Source organism: Anomaloglossus baeobatrachus, chromosome 3 (genome assembly GCF_048569485.1).
Source record: "Anomaloglossus baeobatrachus isolate aAnoBae1 chromosome 3, aAnoBae1.hap1, whole genome shotgun sequence".
NCBI classification, from domain to species: Eukaryota; Metazoa; Chordata; class Amphibia; order Anura; family Aromobatidae; genus Anomaloglossus; species Anomaloglossus baeobatrachus.
This window is the reverse complement of record NC_134355.1, coordinates 578,080,485-578,099,529: the sequence shown is the minus strand read 5'-3', so window position 1 is coordinate 578,099,529 and position 19,045 is coordinate 578,080,485. Positions and strand designations below refer to the sequence as shown.

The window sequence follows — 19,045 nt, the reverse complement described above, 5'->3', positions numbered from 1 at the left end:
CATTTCTGAATTAGGCAACAGGGAGGTGATTTGAACTTTTGGGGTTTTTTTTTACTTTTTTAATTGATTTTACTAGTCCCTCTAGGAAACTTTATGATTACACTGTCTGATCGCTTCTGTTTATCAGTGATCCTTCACGTGGGACTCGGGCTTCAAAGAGGTGTAGTGCGCATGACCAGAAGTGTGGTGACTTCTGATCATGATCGCTGAGGCTACACCCGGCATTGGACACACGCAATACTGAGAGGTACACGCGGCCATGTAGTGACGCTGGGCATTGAATAGCAGATTATCACGCCAACAGGGGTGTGCTAACATGCTATGTGGGCAGACTGGTCGGGGGGAACGAACACCCCTGTGACTAGTCACTGCCCTCATTAGCATATAATAAACTATCTTTAGAAATACTTTTTGTAAATATCTCTTTATCTATGCTAGTGTATACAGGGACAGTTAAAAAGGAATTATAACCAACTGCTTGTGGTACTGGGTGCACAAGGAACCTGACAGGTTACCCTTATACATGGCCATTCTTTTATTGTAAAGTTATCCGAAACTTTAGTTATGCTTTAACACACAAATATTAGCAGGGATCCCTATGTTCGTGGGGACCCCGGGCAAGTGGCCATCAAGCCCATGCACTAAGATGGTTCTAGGTGTGTGCCTTCTAATGAATTTTGGGCATTTTTAAACTCCTGGGCTCCTCCACCTCAAATATCCGCCAGTTTGGGGCTGACGTGCATCTCTGTAGTAATTTGTGTCATGTTTGTGGTGGAAATTATAATAAATTTGTCGGTTGTGCTTGGCCGGGCCCTGCCTACCTTTCCAAATATTGTCAGAGGACTGGCACAAAAACGCCTAACGTTTTGCAATATTTCAAGCAGTTTTACAAAAAGATGCTTCACAAATCAATGCTAAAGACTAGAAGATTGTCCCTGCTGTGCTAAGTTAACGCCTTGACACAAGTGAGAAGTGGGTTGGGGATTACAGGGGTCCAAAGAACGAGCAATACTGCATGTCAATGAACAGAGCTGTTAAAAAGTAAAGATGTGTGTAAGTATCAGGTAAATTCCCGAGAGAGACAACCCTGTAAAAGGTCTAAGTACAGCGAAACCACAACTATCCTACAACTGCAAACAATCAGCGGGTATGTATTACATTAGACAACAGTGGTGGGGGCGGATGTGCTGCTGTGGTTCTGGTATTAGAGGGGTTTCCAGAACTAGATACTAATGGTCTGTCCTTTAGACAGGTAATTCAAATCAGATTGGTGGGCTGGACACCAGGCGCTCAATGACAGCTGTTAGCAGCATCAACTGAAGCTCTATTTATATGGTGCACAGAGCTGGAACACCACAGCACTATACACTTGTTACTGGCCACTCTTGGTACTGCAGCTCAGATCACCTTCACTTCATTGGGAACTGAGCAACAGCTTTTGAGAACAGCACGGTACATCAGTGGTTAGTGTTACTCTGCAGCGCTGGGGTCCTAGGTTTAAATCCCACAAAGGAAATCATCTGCAAAGATGTTCTCCCCATGTTTGCATTGGATAGGGAATTTAGATTGTGAGCCCCAATAGGGTCAAAAACAATTTTTGTGAAGTGCTGTGGAAAATAAGCTAAATAAAACTGAATGGGCAATAGAGTGTATGTGGCTGTGCTGTTCCAGCCTGTACAGTGTATGTGGCTGTGCCTGTTCCAGCCTGTACAGTGTATGTGGCTGTGCTGTTCCAGCCTGTACAGTGTATGTGGCTGTGCTGTTCCAGCCTGTACAGTGTATGTGGCTGTGCTGTTCCAGCCTGTACAGTGTATGTGGCTGTGCTGTTCCAGCCTGTACAGTGTATGTGGCTGTGCTGTTCCAGCCTGTACAGTGTATGTGGCTGTGCTGTTCCAGCCTGTACAGTGTATGTGGCTGTGCTGTTCCAGCCTGTACAGTGTATGTGGATGTGCTGCTTCAGCCTGTACAGTGTATGTGGCTGTGCTGTTCCAGCCTGTACAGTGTATGTGGCTGTGCTGCTTCAGCCTGTACAGTGTATGTGGCTGTGCTGTTCCAGCCTGTACAGTGTATGTGGCTGTGCTGTTCCAGCCTGTACAGTGTATGTGGCTGTGCTGTTCCAGCCTGTACAGTGTATGTGGCTGTGCTGTTCCAGCCTGTACAGTGTATGTGGCTGTGCTGTTCCAGCCTGTACAGTGTATGTGGCTGTGCTGTTCCAGCCTGTACAGTGTATGTGGCTGTGCTCTTCCAGCCTGTACAGTGTATGTGGCTGTGCTGCTTCAGCCTGTACAGTGTATGTGGCTGTGCTGTTCCAGCCTGTACAGTGTATGTGGCTGTGCTGCTTCAGCCTGTACAGTGTATGTGGCTGTGCTGTTCCAGCCTGTACAGTGTATGTGGCTGTGCTGTTCCAGCCTGTACAGTGTATGTGGCTGTGCTGTTCCAGCCTGTACAGTGTATGTGGCTGTGCTGTTCCAGCCTGTACAGTGTATGTGGCTGTGCTGTTCCAGCCTGTACAGTGTATGTGGCTGTGCTGTTCCAGCCTGTACAGTGTATGTGGCTGTGCTCTTCCAGCCTGTACAGTGTATGTGGCTGTGCTGCTTCAGCCTGTACAGTGTATGTGGCTGTGCTGTTCCAGCCTGTACAGTGTATGTGGCTGTGCTGCTTCAGCCTGTACTGTGTACAAGTGCATGTCAATAAATTAAAATATCATCAAAAAGTTAATTTATTTCAGTAATTCAATACAAAAATGAAAACACACATGTTATATATATAGAGCCATTACACACAGAGGGATCTATTTCAAGTGTTTATTTCTGTTAATGTTGATGATTATGACTTACAGCCAATAAAAACCCAAAAGTCATTATCTCAGAAAATTAGAATATTATAGAAGACCAACTGAAAAAATTATTTTAAACTCAGAAATGTTGGCGCCTACTGAAAGGTCTGTACAGTAAATGCCTCAATATTTGGTCGGGGCTCCTTTTCCATGAATTTCTGCATCAATTCGGCGTGTCATGGAGCGATCAGCCTGTGGCATAGCTGAGGTGTTATAGAAGCCCAGGTTGCTTTGATAGCAGACTTCAGCTCATCTGCATTGCTGGGTCTCGTGTCTCTCATCTTCCTCTTGACAATACCCTATAGATTCTCTATGGGGTTTAGGTCAGGTGAGTTTGCTAGTCAATCAAGCACAGTGATACTGTGGTTAGTAAACCAGGTATTGGTACTTTTGGCAGTGTGGACAGGGGCCAAGTCCTGCTGGAAAACAAAATTTCCATCTCCAAAAAGATTGTCAGCAGAGGAAAGCATGAAGAGCTCTAAAATTTCCTGGTAGACGGCTGCGCTGACTCTGGTCTTGATAAAACACAGTGGACCTACACCAGCAGATGACATGGCTCCCCAAACCATCACTGATTGTGAAAACGTCACACTAGACCTCAAGCAGCTTGGATTATGGCCTCTCCACTCTTCCTCCAGACTCTGGGACCACGATTTTCAAATGAAATGCAAAATTTACTTTCATCTGAAAACAACACCTTGGATCACTGAGCATCATTCCAGTTCTATTTCTCCTTGGCCCAGGTAAGACGCTTCTGGCATTGTCTATTGGTCATGAGTAGCTTGTTATAAGGAATGCGACAGTTGTAGCCCATGTCCTGGATACATCTGTGTGTGGTGGCTCTTGAAGCACTGACTCCAGCAGCAGTCCACTCCTTGTGAAACTCCCCCAAATTTTTGAATGGCTTTTTCCTAACAATCCTATGAAGTCTGTGATTATCCCAGTTGCTTGTGCACCTTTCTCTACCACACTTTTTCCTTCTACTCAACTTTCCATTAATATGCTTGGATACAGCACTCTGTGAACAGCCAACTTCTTTAGCACTGACCTTTTGTGGCTTATCCTCCTTGTGGAGTGTGTCAATGACTGCCTTCTGGACATCTGTCAAGTCAGCAGTCTTCTCCATTATTGTGTAGCCTACTGAACCAGACTAAGGGACCATTTTAAATGCTTACGAAGCCTTTGCAGGTGTTTAATGGTAATTATTCTAATTTTCTGAGATAACGACTTTTGGATTTTCATTGGCTGTAGCCATAATTATCAACATTAACACAAATAAACACTTGAATTAGATCACTCTGTAATGTATCTATATATTATATATCCGTTTCCCTTTTTGTATTGAATTACTGAAATAAATTAACGTTTTGATGATAGAATAATTTATTGAGATGCACTTGTATGTGGCTGAGTAGTTTTAGCACTGTGTACAGGGGGGCAATAAAGTTATCTTCCTCCCGGCAGCGGGGTTTAATGTACAGGGGCCAGGCAGGTTCCAAACGCCATATCTTAATTGTGCTTTTTTCATGTAACAGTTTCCGTTATAAGCCTTACTAACAATTAGGGCTAAGCCACACGGCGAGAAAAACAGTGCGAGTGGAGTGCGATAAAACATCGCATTCCCCTCGGACCAATTCTAGCCTGTGTGTCAGCACACATGGGCGATTATTTTCTCAGCCCTAATCGGACTGAGAAAACAATCGCAGCATGCTGCGATTGTAAGCTGAGTCTCTTTCTCTCGCACCCATTCAAGTGAATGGGGCGAGAGAAAAATCGCACTGCACTTGCGGTACACCGGTGTACTGCTAATGCAGTGCGAGAATGGCTATAGCCGGCTATGCAGGAGAGAGGGGGAGAAATCCCTCCCTCCCCTCCTGAGTGCCGGCCCGCCCCCCGCAGCTGAGGTCTGCTCGCACAAACGGACCTCAGTTGCAAGGACACAGGCATGACACTCGGCTCTGCTGTACTGCCAGCACGAGCCGAGTGTCATGCAAGTGGATCGCAGTAGTGCCCGTGTGGCCCCAGCCTTAGCATCAATATTGTTGTTATAGATTACAAGTTCCGGATACATGGTCATCGTCACACAGTGTATACATACACATGTGCTTACTTCTATATGACTGTTTATCTACACATATGTCACAACACACATCGTATACTGCATTGGATGCTACATAATCAGAGTATTCTCCCCATAAAAAAACTGAGCTCAATATTTGTTTCTGCAATATGGGAAAAATACAACAAAGAATTGACAGAGCATAAAGAGCAAACACTTCTACGAATGTCAATTTTATATATTTAGCTAATTTCAATTTATAAGTATAGTGAGGCCAGATCCCTGTCCAGGTCCGTCTGCACAGTGGGCATGGGGTCTACTGAAGTGATCAGGGGTAAAAACTCCATACACAACAAACCCTGCACTATACTGGAGCAAGTCCTGTGCCTCCAAGTTGTTTTGTTTCATTGATTTTAATAAGGAAAAACCTGCAGAAAACAAGATTGTATGTAAAAGTGAGAACATTGCGAGAGATCTGCAATGCAGTTTTCTATAGCAGCGCTTCTACTTCCTTCAATAGTTATTCTAATCACTGCAATATGACACCTGTACCCCAAAATTACTGCAATAGCCGATAGATAGATAGATAGATAGATAGATAGATAGATAGATAGATAGATAGATAGATAGATAGATAGATAGAGGGATAGATAGATAGAGGGATAGATAGAGGGATAGATAGAGGGATAGATAGAGGGATCGATAGATACATAGGTAGATACATAGATAGACAGACAGACAGACAATGACTGGAGGACCGACATCAACACCTCACAGAAACTGACCACGTACCAGAGACTACAGAGAGACTACAGACTGGCCCCATATCTGGAAAAACTCCCGGACCCCAGAGACCGCAGGACCCTGAGCCGATATAGACTCAGTGCCCACAGTCTAGCCATCGAATCCGGCCGACACAAGCAGAGCTACAAGCCCAGGGAGGACAGACTGTGCCAACACTGTGACCTGGAGGCCCTGGAGGATGAAACCCACCTCCTGCTACACTGCACCAAGTACTCAGCAGTGAGGGACACTCACTTCAGGAGACTATCACATCTCTTCCAGGATTTCAGCTCCATGAAGGAGGAAGAGAAAATATATATCCTGCTGGGGGAAGAAGAGAGCGCAGTGGAGATAGCAGCGCAGTATGTGAGCGAATGTCATAGACTTCCAGAAAGAGAACTATGATAAGTCATGGACTTCCATAGCCCCCCATCCCAGATGTGGCCCCTCAGACCCCACCCTGGATATGCCCCATCCACCGTTACCACAGTCCCCACAGTGGATATGCCCCATCATAAGCCATGGACTTCCATAGCCCCATCCTAGAAGAGCCCCCACAGTCCCCACCCTGGATGTGCCCCATCCATCCTTCCTACAATCCCGACCCACCATCCCCACAGCCCCAGCCCCTAATGTACACCTGTTTTGGCAAAACTAATTTGTATTTGGTCCTGCCAATAAAGCTTATTTGATTTGATTTGATTTGATTTGATAGATAGATAGATAGATAGATGATAGATAGATAGATAGATAGATAGATAGATAGATAGATAGAGGGATAGATAGAGAGATAGATAGAGGGATAGATAGAGGGATAGATAATACATAGATAGATAGATAATAGATAGATAGATACATAGATAGAGGGATAGAGAGATAGATAGCTAGAGGAATAGATAGATAATGCATAGATAGATAGATACATAGATAGATAGAGGGATAGATAGAGAGATAGATAGAGGGATAGATAGAGGGATAGATAATGCATAGATAGATAGATAATAGATAGATAGATACATAGATAGAGGGATAGAGAGATAGATAGCTAGAGGAATAGATAGATAGATAATGCATAGATATATAGATACATAGATAGATAGATAGAGGGATAGATAGATAGATAGATAGATAATGGATAGATAGAGGGATAGATAAATAGATAGAGGGATAGATAGATAGATAGATAGTGGGATAGATAGATAGATAGACAGATAGATAGATAAATAGATAGATAGATAGATAGAGGGATAGATAGATAGATAGATAGAGGGATAGATAGATAGATAGATAGATACATAGATAGAGGGATAGAGAGATAGATAGATAGAGGAATAGATAGATAGAGGAATAGATAGATAGATAATGCATAGATAGATAGATAGATAGATAGATAGATAATAGATAGATACATAGATAGATACATAGATAGAGGGATAGAGAGATAGATAGATAGATAGATAGATAGATAGATAGATAGATAGATAGATAGATAGATAGATAGATAGATAGAGGAATAGATAGATAGATAGATAGATAGATAGAGGAATAGATAGATAGAGGAATAGATAGATAGATAATGCATAGATAGAAAGATAGAAAGGGTAAAAAAAAAATCCACTGTGCAACTATTGAGCAGGTGACAGCAGTCATCAATAACCCACGGTTCACAAGCCCAAATCATATTTTTATACACACAGGAACAAACAATCTGCCAGCCCAACACCAGCAGATCGCAGGACAACTGACCCAACTAGCAAAGACGGCAAAACTAAAATTCCCGGACAGCAAAATAATTCTATCATCTCTGCTCCCAAGAAATGATGTATCCAGCCAAACTACCCAGAGCATCAACACGGACCTGACCACAAGAATCAAGGCTGTGCCCGACGTGATCCTGGCACAACACCCCTCCATAAAACACCAACACCTCTATGACGACAAGCACCTAAACAAACAAGGGGTCAGCCTACTGGCCAAAGAGCTGAAGGACATTATACCAAACAGAGACCCCATGCCTGGACTCAACAACAACCAAAATCCCATGGAAAGACCCCCAACAATAAAAAGACAGGAAACCCCAATTTCATCACAGCAGGCCAGAAACAAAGCCCTTCACCCAACATCGGGCCATCAGAGGAGGAGACCACCATGGAGTGGACCATCAGCCCCACACAGAGACATGCAGGGCAGAGATATGGAAGAGATTAGAACCCTGCTCAGCACATTGTGCAGGAAACTAACACACCTATAAACCAGTCGTAAATCCAGAGTGTCTTACACAGCCGCACTCATTACAAGGTATATACACATGAGGTATATAGAAAAAAAAAAAAAAAATGACCTCATTCACAATCAGCAGCTGGAACATCCAAGGCCTGAGCACCTCGGCCTTTGGATGTAAAACAAATGACCCCGACTTTATTCAAAGACTGAAGAATATAGACATTCAGATCCTCCTGGAAACATGGACCAGAGCTGAAAACGAATCTCTGGTGCCAATCGGATACAGGGAAATCTCTGTCCCTGCCCTTAAAAATAAAAACACCAAACAGGGCCGCTGCTCAGGAGGAATATTGATCTGGTATAAAGAAGAGCTCCACCAGTACATCAAACCAGTGAAGAGAGGAGGCAGCCACATATGGATCAGAATCAGCAGCTCGATCCTCACCTCTCAGTCCGATGTCTACCTCTGCACCACCTATATACCACCGCCAGAGTCCCCCTACTTCAATCCAGACAGCTTTGAGATCTTACAAGAAGAAGCTACCCATTATCAGGTCCTGGGCAAAGTTCTCATCTTTGGAGACCTCAATGCAAGAACAGGGAGAGAAAAAGACTTTCTGACCACAGATGGAAACATCTACATATTTGGGGCAGAGAACGACAGTCACGTCTCAGAACACTCAGAGAGAAACAGCTATGACAGTACAGTCAACAAAAGTGGCAAAAAGCTCCTGAACCTATGTAAAAGTTTAGGTCTTCATATTCTTAATGGACGTACAAAGGGAGACTCACTGGGAAGATATACACTAAATGCCCATGTAGGAAGGAGTGTAGTAGACTACGCCATTACAGATATGGACCCGGCAAATATTAGTGCCTTCATAGTCACCCCACAAACGCACCTGTCAGACCACAGCCAACTTCTCCTGTACATAAAATCTACAGAGAAACCATCCACACAAAAGCCACAGCAGAGCAGCCTCTACAAGCGACCTCCATCCTATAACTGGTCCAAGACGTCAGAAATAAAATATAAAGAGGCTCCCAACAGACCGGAATTACAGGAGATGCTCCACAACTTCTACAAGTACAAGTCAAACCCAGAAGGAGTGAATCAAGCTGCAAAAGACCTCAACAAAATATTCCACACCATGGCCAAATTGTCCGACCTCAAACAAGTCAACTACAAGAGGCCAAAAGAAAAGCAGATCAATGGTTGGTTTGACAAAGAGTGTAAATCCGTTCGAAAGACCCTGAGAACAGCCTCAAACAATAAACACAGAGACCCCAACAACCCAGACCTGAGGGAAGCCTATGACACCATACAAAAGCAGTACAAAACCATCCTCAGGAGGAAGAAGCAGAGCTACATCTCTACCAAACTTAGCCAACTCCAAGACGCCCTCCAAGACAACTCCTTCTGGGAAATATGGAGCCACATGGACACAAAGAGCAAGAAAAAGAATGACACCCATATCCAAAATGGCAACATCTGGCTCCAGTACTTCAGAGACCTCTACAAAGACATCCCAAAAGAAGGACTAAGCCAAGAGCAGGAAAACATAACATCAAAACTAAAGGCAATGGAAGAGAAAATCAAAAACTTCCAAAACCCACTGGACACACCAATTACTTACAGGAAGTTGCAGAGAAAATCACTTCCATAAAGTGTAAAAAATCTAATGGTCTGGATGGAATCCCCCCAGAGATGCTGAAGTACAGCCCACCAGAAATTCAAGCTGCAATGGTTAAACTGTTCAACATTGTGCTGAGTGGTGGCTACTTCCCTCGTACCTGGAACCAAGGACTCATTACACCGATCCACAAGAGTGGGGACAGGTATGACCCTGCCAACTACAGAGGCATATGTGTCAGCAGTAACTTGGGAAAACTGTTCAACAGCATCCTAAACAAAAGGATCATCAGTTTCCTTACCGAGCACAATGTCCTGAGCAAAAGCCAAGCAGGGTTCGTGCCAAATCACCGCACCACGGACCACATCTACACCCTGCACAGTCTCATTCAGAGCCAAGTCCACAATACAAAGCATGGGAAGATATACGGAATGGTTTCTTCAGCTCACCTGCTGCCCGGACTGTTCAGCCTTGCGGGTGCCCGGGATCCTTCGGTCTATCCCGACCGGTAACAAGGAACGTGGGAAGAAAAAAGAGAGAGAGAGGGCGATCCGGCACAAATCCTCCTTAAGTTAAAATATTCAAGTCTTTATTTGGACATATTTAAAAAACACATCGTGAAGACCAAAAAATTCATTCAGATGATGTCAGTACAGATCATGAAGGCTTAACGCGTTTCGGACTAATAATATAAAAACAAAACAAGTCCTTAATCATAAGTGCTTCATGAAGCCAAAAGAGCTACTGAAATAGACTAAGCATTTAGGTGGGGAGCTTAGTCTATTTCAGTAGCTCTTTTGGCTTCATGAAGCACTTATGATTAAGGACTTGTTTTGTTTTTATATTATTAGTCCGAAACGCGTTAAGCCTTCATGATCTGTACTGACATCATCTGAATGAATTTTTTGGTCTTCACGATGTGTTTTTTAAATATGTCCAAATAAAGACTTGAATATTTTAACTTAAGGAGGATTTGTGCCGGATCGCCCTCTCTCTCTCTTTTTTCTTCCCACGTTCCATGGGAAGATATACGCCTGCTTTGTAGACTTTAAAAAGGCCTTTGACTCAGTGTGGCACCCGGGCTTGTTCATAAAAATGCTGAAAAGCGGAATAGGAGGAAAGACCTACGATGTCATCAAAAGCTCCTACACCGAGAACCTCTGCAGTGTGAGTGTGAACGGTAGAAGAACGGCTTATTTCCAGCAGAGCCGAGGAGTCAGACAGGGCTGCAGCCTAAGTCCAACGCTCTTCAATATTTACATCAATGAGCTGGCTACTGCTCTAGAATCTTCAACTGCTCCAGGTCTCACACTCCATGACGCCCAGGTGAAATTCTTGCTCTATGCAGATGACCTACTGCTGGTGTCACCAACCGAGAAAGGTCTCCAAGACAACCTACAAATTTTGGAGAAATTCAGCTCCACATGGAAACTACCGATCAATCTAAAGAAAACCAACATCATGGTGTTCCAGAAGAGAAAAAGAAGATTTGACCAGCATCCTTCATTTGTCCTAAACGGCTGCACTCTAACAGGAACAGACAAATACACCTACTTGGGCCTGGAAATTCACCAGTCAGGGAGCTTCAAACAAGCCATAGAGACCCTGAAAAACAAGGCCTGCAAAACCTTTTATGCCATCCGAAGGAAATTGTATCATCTGAAGCCACCAGTGAGGGTCTGGCTAAAAATCTTCGATTCCATCATTGCCCCAATCCTCCTGTACGGCAGCGAAGTCTGGGGCCCTCACACTTACCCAGATTGGTCAAGGTGGGATTCCAGCCCAACAGAAATATTCCACCTGGAATTCTGTAAGCGCCTTCTCCAGGTCCATCGAAGCACCTCCAACAGTGCCTGTCGAGCTGAGCTGGGCAGATTCCCTCTACACCTAGCAGCTCTGAAGAGGTCACTATCATTTCAGGCTCACCTACAGAGTAGCAATCCAAGCTCCCATCACCACAAAGCTCTGATATATATACGTGGGCCAGATGAACCAGGACCCCTGGCACAGCTCTCCCAAACCCAACTGGACAAAATAACCAATCACAGCAGCCTGACAAGAACCAGAATCAGGAAGATGGTAGACGAGGGCCAGGAGAGGTATGTCAGTGACTGGAGGACCGACATCAACACCTCACAGAAACTGACCACGTACCAGAGACTACAGAGAGGCTACAGACTGGCCCCATATCTGGAGACACTCCCGGATCCCAGAGACCGCAGGACCCTGAGCCGATATAGACTCAGTGCCCACAGTCTAGCCATCGAATCCGGCCGACACAAGCAGAGCTACAAGCCCAGGGAGGACAGACTGTGCCAACACTGTGACCTAGAGGCCCTGGAGGATGAAACCCACTTCCTGCTACACTGCACCAAGTACTCAGCAGTGAGGGACACTCACTTCAGGAGACTCTCCCATCTCTTCCCGGATTTCAGCTCCATGAAGGAGGAAGAGAAAATATATATCCTGCTGGGGGAAGAAGAGAGCGCAGTGGAGATAGCAGCGCGGTATGTGAGCGAATGTCATAGACTTCGAGAAAGAGAACTATGATAAGTCATGGACTTCCATAGCCCTCCATCCCAGATGTGGCCCCCCCAATCCCCACCCTGGATATGCCCCAACCACCGTTACTACAGTCCCCACCCTGGATATGCCCCATCATAAACCATGGACTTCCATAGCCCCCATCCTAGAAGTGCCCCCACAGTCCCCACCCTGGATGTGCCCCATCCATCCTTCCTACAGTCCCCACCCACCATCCCCACAGCCCCAGTCCCTAATGTACACTTGCTTTGGCAAAACTAATTTGTATTTGGTCCTGCCAATAAAGCTTATTTGATTTGATTTGATTTGATAGATAGATAGATAATAGATAGATAGATAGATAGATAGATAGAGGGATAGATAGATAGATAGATAGATAGATAGATAGATAGATAAATAGATATAGGGATAGATAGATAGATAGATAGATAGATAGATAGATAGATAGATAGATAGATAGTGGGATAGATAGATAGATAGATAGATAGATAGATAGATAGATAGATAGATAGATAGATAGATAGATAGAGGGATAGATAGATAGATAGATAGATAGATAGATAGATAGATAGATAGATAGATAGAGGGATAGATAGATAGATAGATAGATAGATAGATAGATAGATAGATAGATAGATAGATAGATAGATAGATAGATAGATAGATAGATAGAGGGATAGATTGATAGATAGATAGATAGATATAGTTATGCTTGGCACCCTTCAAATTGTTCCAGAAAATGAAGTATTTGCAATTCCACGTTTTGTAATACACACGTGTTGTTGTACAACACAAAAAAAGACACACAAAAGAGGCAAATTGGATATAAGGTCACACAAAACTCCAAAAATGGAGCGGACAAAATTATTGCTACCTTTAACTTAATCCTTGATGGCACATCCTTTGGAATAAACTGGGATCAAGCACTTACTATAACCATCAACAAGCATCTTACTCCTCTCACCTTGAATTCTTCTTTTATAAACGGCTCCAGGTCCCTCATATTTGAAGGCGTCTTCTCCCAACAGCTATTGTAAGATCTCTCCACAGGTGTTCAATGGGATTTAGATCCGGACTCATTGCTGACACTTCAGAACTCTCGAGCGCTTTATTTTTATTTCTGGGGGCTTCTTGAAGTATGTTTAGGGTCATTGTCCTGCTGGAAGACTCATGGCCTAGGACGCAAACTCAGTTTTCTGACACTGATCTATAACGCAATCTATAATGCAACCCAAACTCCTTTGGTAATCTTCAGATTTCATTATGCCTTGAACATAGTCAAGGAACCCAGTGCCAGTGGCAGCAAAACTACCCCTTAGACATCTGTGAAACTCCACCATATTTGACTGTAGGTTCTATGTTAATTTCTTTATAGGCCTCATTCAGTTTTCGCTAAACAGTAGAATGATGTGCTTTACCACAAAGCTCTATCTTGGTCTCATCTTTCCACAAGATGCTTTCCCAAAAAGATTTTGGTTTACTCACGAACATTTTGAAAAACTGTTCTCTACCTTCTTCATGTCTCTGTATCATCAGTGGGGTTCTTCCATAGCATTTAATTTCATTCAGATGTTACTGGATAGTTCGCACTAACACTGATGCACCCTGAGCCATTTCTTTGGAACATGATTGGAGCTGCTTATCCAACATCCGGACTATCCTGCACACTTTCAGCAATTTTTCTCTGCTGTCTACGTCCAAGGAGATTAGCTACAGTTAATAATAGATTGTAAACATCTTCATTGTATTGTGCACCGTGGACAAAGACACATCAAGATCTCTGGAGATGGACTTGTAACCTTGAGATTGTTGACATTGATATTTTTTAACAAGTTTGGTTCTCAAGTCCTCACAGTTCTCCATGATTAGTGTGGCACTCTCAGACACACAATGCAAAGACTGGGTCAACTTCTCCCTTTTTTCTCTGATTGCAGGTGTGATTTTCATATTTCACACATCTATTACTTGCCACAGGTGAGTTTGAGCGAGCATCACAGCTAGAAACAAAGTTTTGTGTGAAATTCTCAGTTTTTTTGTTGTGTTGTTTCAATACATAAAAATGAAATAGATGTGTGTATAACAAAACGTGTAATTTCAATAATTTTCCGGAAGAAACACTTCTCTTTCTGGAACAATATCAAGGGTGCAAACACTTTTGAGCATGACTGTAGATACGTAAAAAGACAGACAGACAGATAGCTAGTAGAGATGAACGAAAGGTACACATGGCTCTGGTCCTGGATCTATGTTGATATGCCGTCCTGCGACACTCCATGTCATGTTGGGTGCCTTTGGTATTTACAAAAGCCCTGGATAGCATGACATTGTGTGTGAGGGCTTTGTAAACACTAGAGGAGCCCAAGATGCCAGCATTCAAGTGCCAGACTAGGTAGGTGGATAGATAGATAGATAGATAGATGGATTCCAGAAGAGAAAAAGAAGATTTGACCAGCATCCTTCATTTGTCGTAAACGGCTGCACTCTAACAGGAACAGACAAATACACCTACTTGGGCCTGGAAATTCACCAGTCAGGGAGCTTCAAACAAGCCATAGAGACCCTGAAAAACAAGGCCTGCAAAACCTTTTATGCCATCCGAAGGAAATTGTATCATCTGAAGCCACCAGTGAGGGTCTGGCTAAAAATCTTCGATTCCATCATTGCCCCAATCCTCCTGTACGGCAGCGAAGTCTGGGGCCCTCACACTTACCCAGATTGGTCAAGGTGGGATTCCAGCCCAACAGAAATATTCCACCTGGAATTCTGTAAGCGCCTTCTCCAGGTCCATCGAAGCACCTCCAACAGTGCCTGTCGAGCTGAGCTGGGCAGATTCCCCCTACACCTAGCAGCTCTGAAGAGGTCACTATCATTTCAGGCTCACCTACAGAGTAGCAATCCAAGCTCCCATCACCACAAAGCTCTGATATATATACGTGGGCCAGATGAACCAGGACCCCTGGCACAGCTCTCCCAAACCCAACTGGACAAAATAACCAATCACCCCAGCCTGACAAGAACCAGAATCAGGAAGATGGTAGATGAGGGCCAGGAGAGGTATGTCAGTGACTGGAGGACCGACATCAACACCTCACAGAAACTGACCACGTACCAGAGACTACAGAGAGACTACAGACTGGCCCCATATCTGGAGAAACTCCCGGATCCCAGAGACCGCAGGACCCTGAGCCGATATAGACTCAGTGCCCACAGTCTAGCCATCGAATCCGGCCGACACAAGCAGAGCTACAAGCCCAGGGAGGACAGACTGTGCCAACACTGTGACCTGGAGGCCCTGGAGGATGAAACCCACTTCCTGCTACACTGCACCAAGTACTCAGCAGTGAGGGACACACACTTCAGGAGACTCTCCCATCTCTTCCCGGATTTCAGCTCCATGAAGGAGGAAGAGAAAATATATATCCTGCTGGGGGAAGAAGAGAGCGCAGTGGAGATAGCAGCGCGGTATGTGAGCGAGTGTCATAGACTTCGAGAAAGAGAACTATGATAAGTCATGGACTTCCATAGCCCCCCATCCCAGATGTGGCCCCCCAATCCCCATCCTGGATATGCCCCAACCACCGTTACTACAGTCCCCACCCTGGATATGCCCCATCATAAGCCATGGACTTCCATAGCCCCCATCCTAGAAGTGCCCCCACAGTCCCCACCTTGGATGTGCCCCATCCATCCTTCCTACAGTCCCCACCCACCATCCACACAGCCCCAGTCCCTAATGTACACTTGCTTTGGCAAAACTAATTTGTATTTGGTCCTGCCAATAAAGCTTATTTGATTTGATTTGATTTGATAGATAGATAATAGATAGATAGATAGATAGATAGAGGGATAGATAGATAGATAGATAGATAGATAGAGGGATAGATAGATAATGGATAGATTGAGGCATATATAGCTAGATAGAGGGATAGATAGAGGGATAGATAGATCAATAGATAGATAGATCAATAGATAGATCAATAGATAGATTGATAGATAGATAGATAGATAGATAGATAGATAGATAGATAGATAGATAGATAGATAGATAAAGGGATAGATAGATAATGGACAGATAGATAGATAGGTAGATAGATAGAGGGATAGATAGATAGATAGATAGATAGATAGATAGATAGATAGATAAATAGATGGATAGATAGAGGGATAGATAGATACATAGATAGATAGATAGAGGGATAGATAGATAGATAGATAGATAGAGGGATAGATAGATAGATAGATAGATAGATAGAGGGATAGATAGATAGATAGATAGATAGATAGATAGATAGATAGAGGGATAGATAGATAGATAGATAGATAGATAGATAGATAGATAGATAGATAGATAGATAGATAGATAGATAGAGGGATAGAGGGATAGATAGAGGGATAGATAGATAGAGGGATAGATAGAGGGATAGATAGATAGATAGATAGAGGGATAGATAGATAGATAGATAGATAGATAGATAGATAGATAGATAGATAGATAGATAGATAGATAGATGGATAGAGGGATAGATAGATAGATAAATAGATGGATAGATAGAGGGATAGATAGATACATAGATAGATAGATAGAGGGATAGATAGATAGATAGATAGATAGATAGAGGGATAGATAGATAGATAGATAGATAGATAGATAGATAGATAGATAGATAGATAGATAGAGGGATAGATAGATAGATAGATAGATAGATAGATAGATAGATAGATAGATAGATAGATAGATAGATAGAGGGATAGAGGGATAGATAGAGGGATAGATAGATAGAGGGATAGATAGAGGGATAGATAGATAGATAGAGGGATAGATATAGATAGATAGATAGATAGATAGATGGATAGAGGGATAGATAGATAGATAGATAGATAGATAGATAGATAGAGGGATAGATAGATAGATAGATAGATAGATAGATAGATAGATAGATAGATAGATAGAGGGATAGATAGATAGATAGAGGGATAGATAGAGGGATAGATAGATAGAGGGATAGATAGAGGGATAGATAGATAGATAGAGGGATAGATAGATAGATAGATAGATAGATAGATAGATAGATAGATAGAGGGATAGATAGATAGATAGATAGAGGGATAGATAATAGATGGATAGAGGGATAGATAGATAGATAGATAGAGGGATAGATAGATAGATAGAGGGATAGATAGATAGAGGGATAGATAGACAGATAGATAGATAGATAGATAGATAGAGGGATAGATAGATAGATAGAGGGATAGATAGATAGATAGATAGATAGAGGGATAGATAGACAGATAGATAGATAGATAGATAGATAGATAGATAGATAGATAGATAGATAGATAGAGGGATAGATAGACAGATAGATAGATAGATAGATAGATAGATAGATAGATAGATAGATAGATAGATAGAGGGATAGATAATAGATGGATAGAGGGATAGATAGATAGATAGATAGATAGATAGATAGATAATAGATAGATAGATAGATGGATAGATAGGTGATTGTGGAATTTTCCTGAGAGCACAGCAGCGGATGCACATGTTCGGGGGGTCTTATCCGTCCTGTACACAGTGCCCTGGAGACCTGTCCTTCAGTGCAGCACATGTCAGTGACTCCGAGTGGCCAGGAGACTCGGGCCATACATCCCCATCCCACACAGCACATAATGGGAAGCTGTGACATCTCTGCGCCGCTCCTTACCCTACAGTAACCTCACTGTGCCCCCCATGGCAGGAGGGGTGAGTGCAGAGGATGAGCCCCTGTGCTATAGAAAGCCCAAATATATGTGTGCTATATATACTGCGTGTGAATTAGAAATGCTATATACTTGCTGTGCATTGCATTACTGATTGCATATAGCTATACCGTTACATTAGCGATGTTATATGTTCCTATACTGTGTATCTCACCAGAGATCAGCCGTATATAGAAAAGTACATGTGTATATAAATCCATACACACGCATATATACACACACATAGATTCTGATATTTGTATATTCTGCTTGATAGTGAGCGATTATATTTCTATATTCTCCACGTTGCTATATACAGACACATTTCTTATATATTTTATTAATCATATTTATGAGTAAATCAATCCCCTGTAATGAGATGTGTATGCAGAATGGCCTCACCGTGTGCCGCACACAGCTGATGGGGCAGAGCTCAGCACAGACATCACTGTGTGCCACCACCGGCGGGCACGGGGCAGTATGGGGCAGTACCTGGTGCCAGCTGCTCGGTTGCCCCCTCTGGACCCTCCTTGGCCATACACACGCTGCTGGCCCCATGGTCCCCGGAGCCGCCCCGGCCGGCCTGCGGAGGGAGCAGCAGCCTCAGGTCCTCCTCGTCCGGCCTCATCCCCGGCTCCCGGTGATTTCCGCCCGGCTCGGGGCTCAGCGCCCTCATATACCGGCTAATTCTGGTTTACTGAGGAGAGAGAAAAATACATGATGGCGGCTGGAGCGGCCCACACGCGCCCTCTGCCGGTCACACCGCGCACTGACACCCAGACAACTGCTGGACGGAGAGGACACAGGACGGCAACAAACACATCCATGGGCAGAGCACGGCGCTTTTTGGCTATTGCCCCTCACTGCCACCATGCCCCTCTGTAGGGGGCCTAATTATAATTGGTGCAGGGGTTACATTGACGCTCACCATCTTGGTTCATTCATCAAACGTTTGGAAAACCTCATAGATGTCAGACAACCATGTCCACCAGTCGCGTAACCTGACTTTGATGGGCCATCGCATATTGGTCAGTTGTATGAGTGTTCTAAATCCCATATACACATACGAGTTGCCCCTCCTCCAGTATCTAGTAATGTACCCCATCCTGGGCTCCTTCCTGGTAAATATGTCCCCCATCCTGGTATACATGTCCCCCATCCTGTGTACCGCCCCTGCAGCGGTCGATCCGCTCAGATCCGAGGGGTGGTTACTCGTGGCTCGAGGGTCTC

At 43.7% G+C, this 19,045-nt stretch overlaps 1 protein-coding gene across 2 annotated transcripts in view; it reads right to left on the bottom strand.

The window, feature by feature from the left end:
• The window catches only part of SLC16A14 (solute carrier family 16 member 14), a 97,987-nt gene extending 79,443 nt beyond the window's left edge, over window positions 1–18,544 (bottom strand). Inside the window, exon 1 of one of the 2 annotated variants that reach the window (XM_075340979.1) lies at window positions 18,218–18,544. The gene's annotated coding sequence lies outside the window, so the exon portion shown is untranslated. The remainder of the gene's footprint in view (window positions 1–18,217) is intronic. The other variant, XM_075340978.1, reaches the window with a different exon arrangement.
• Window positions 18,545–19,045: the final 501 nt, after the last annotated feature.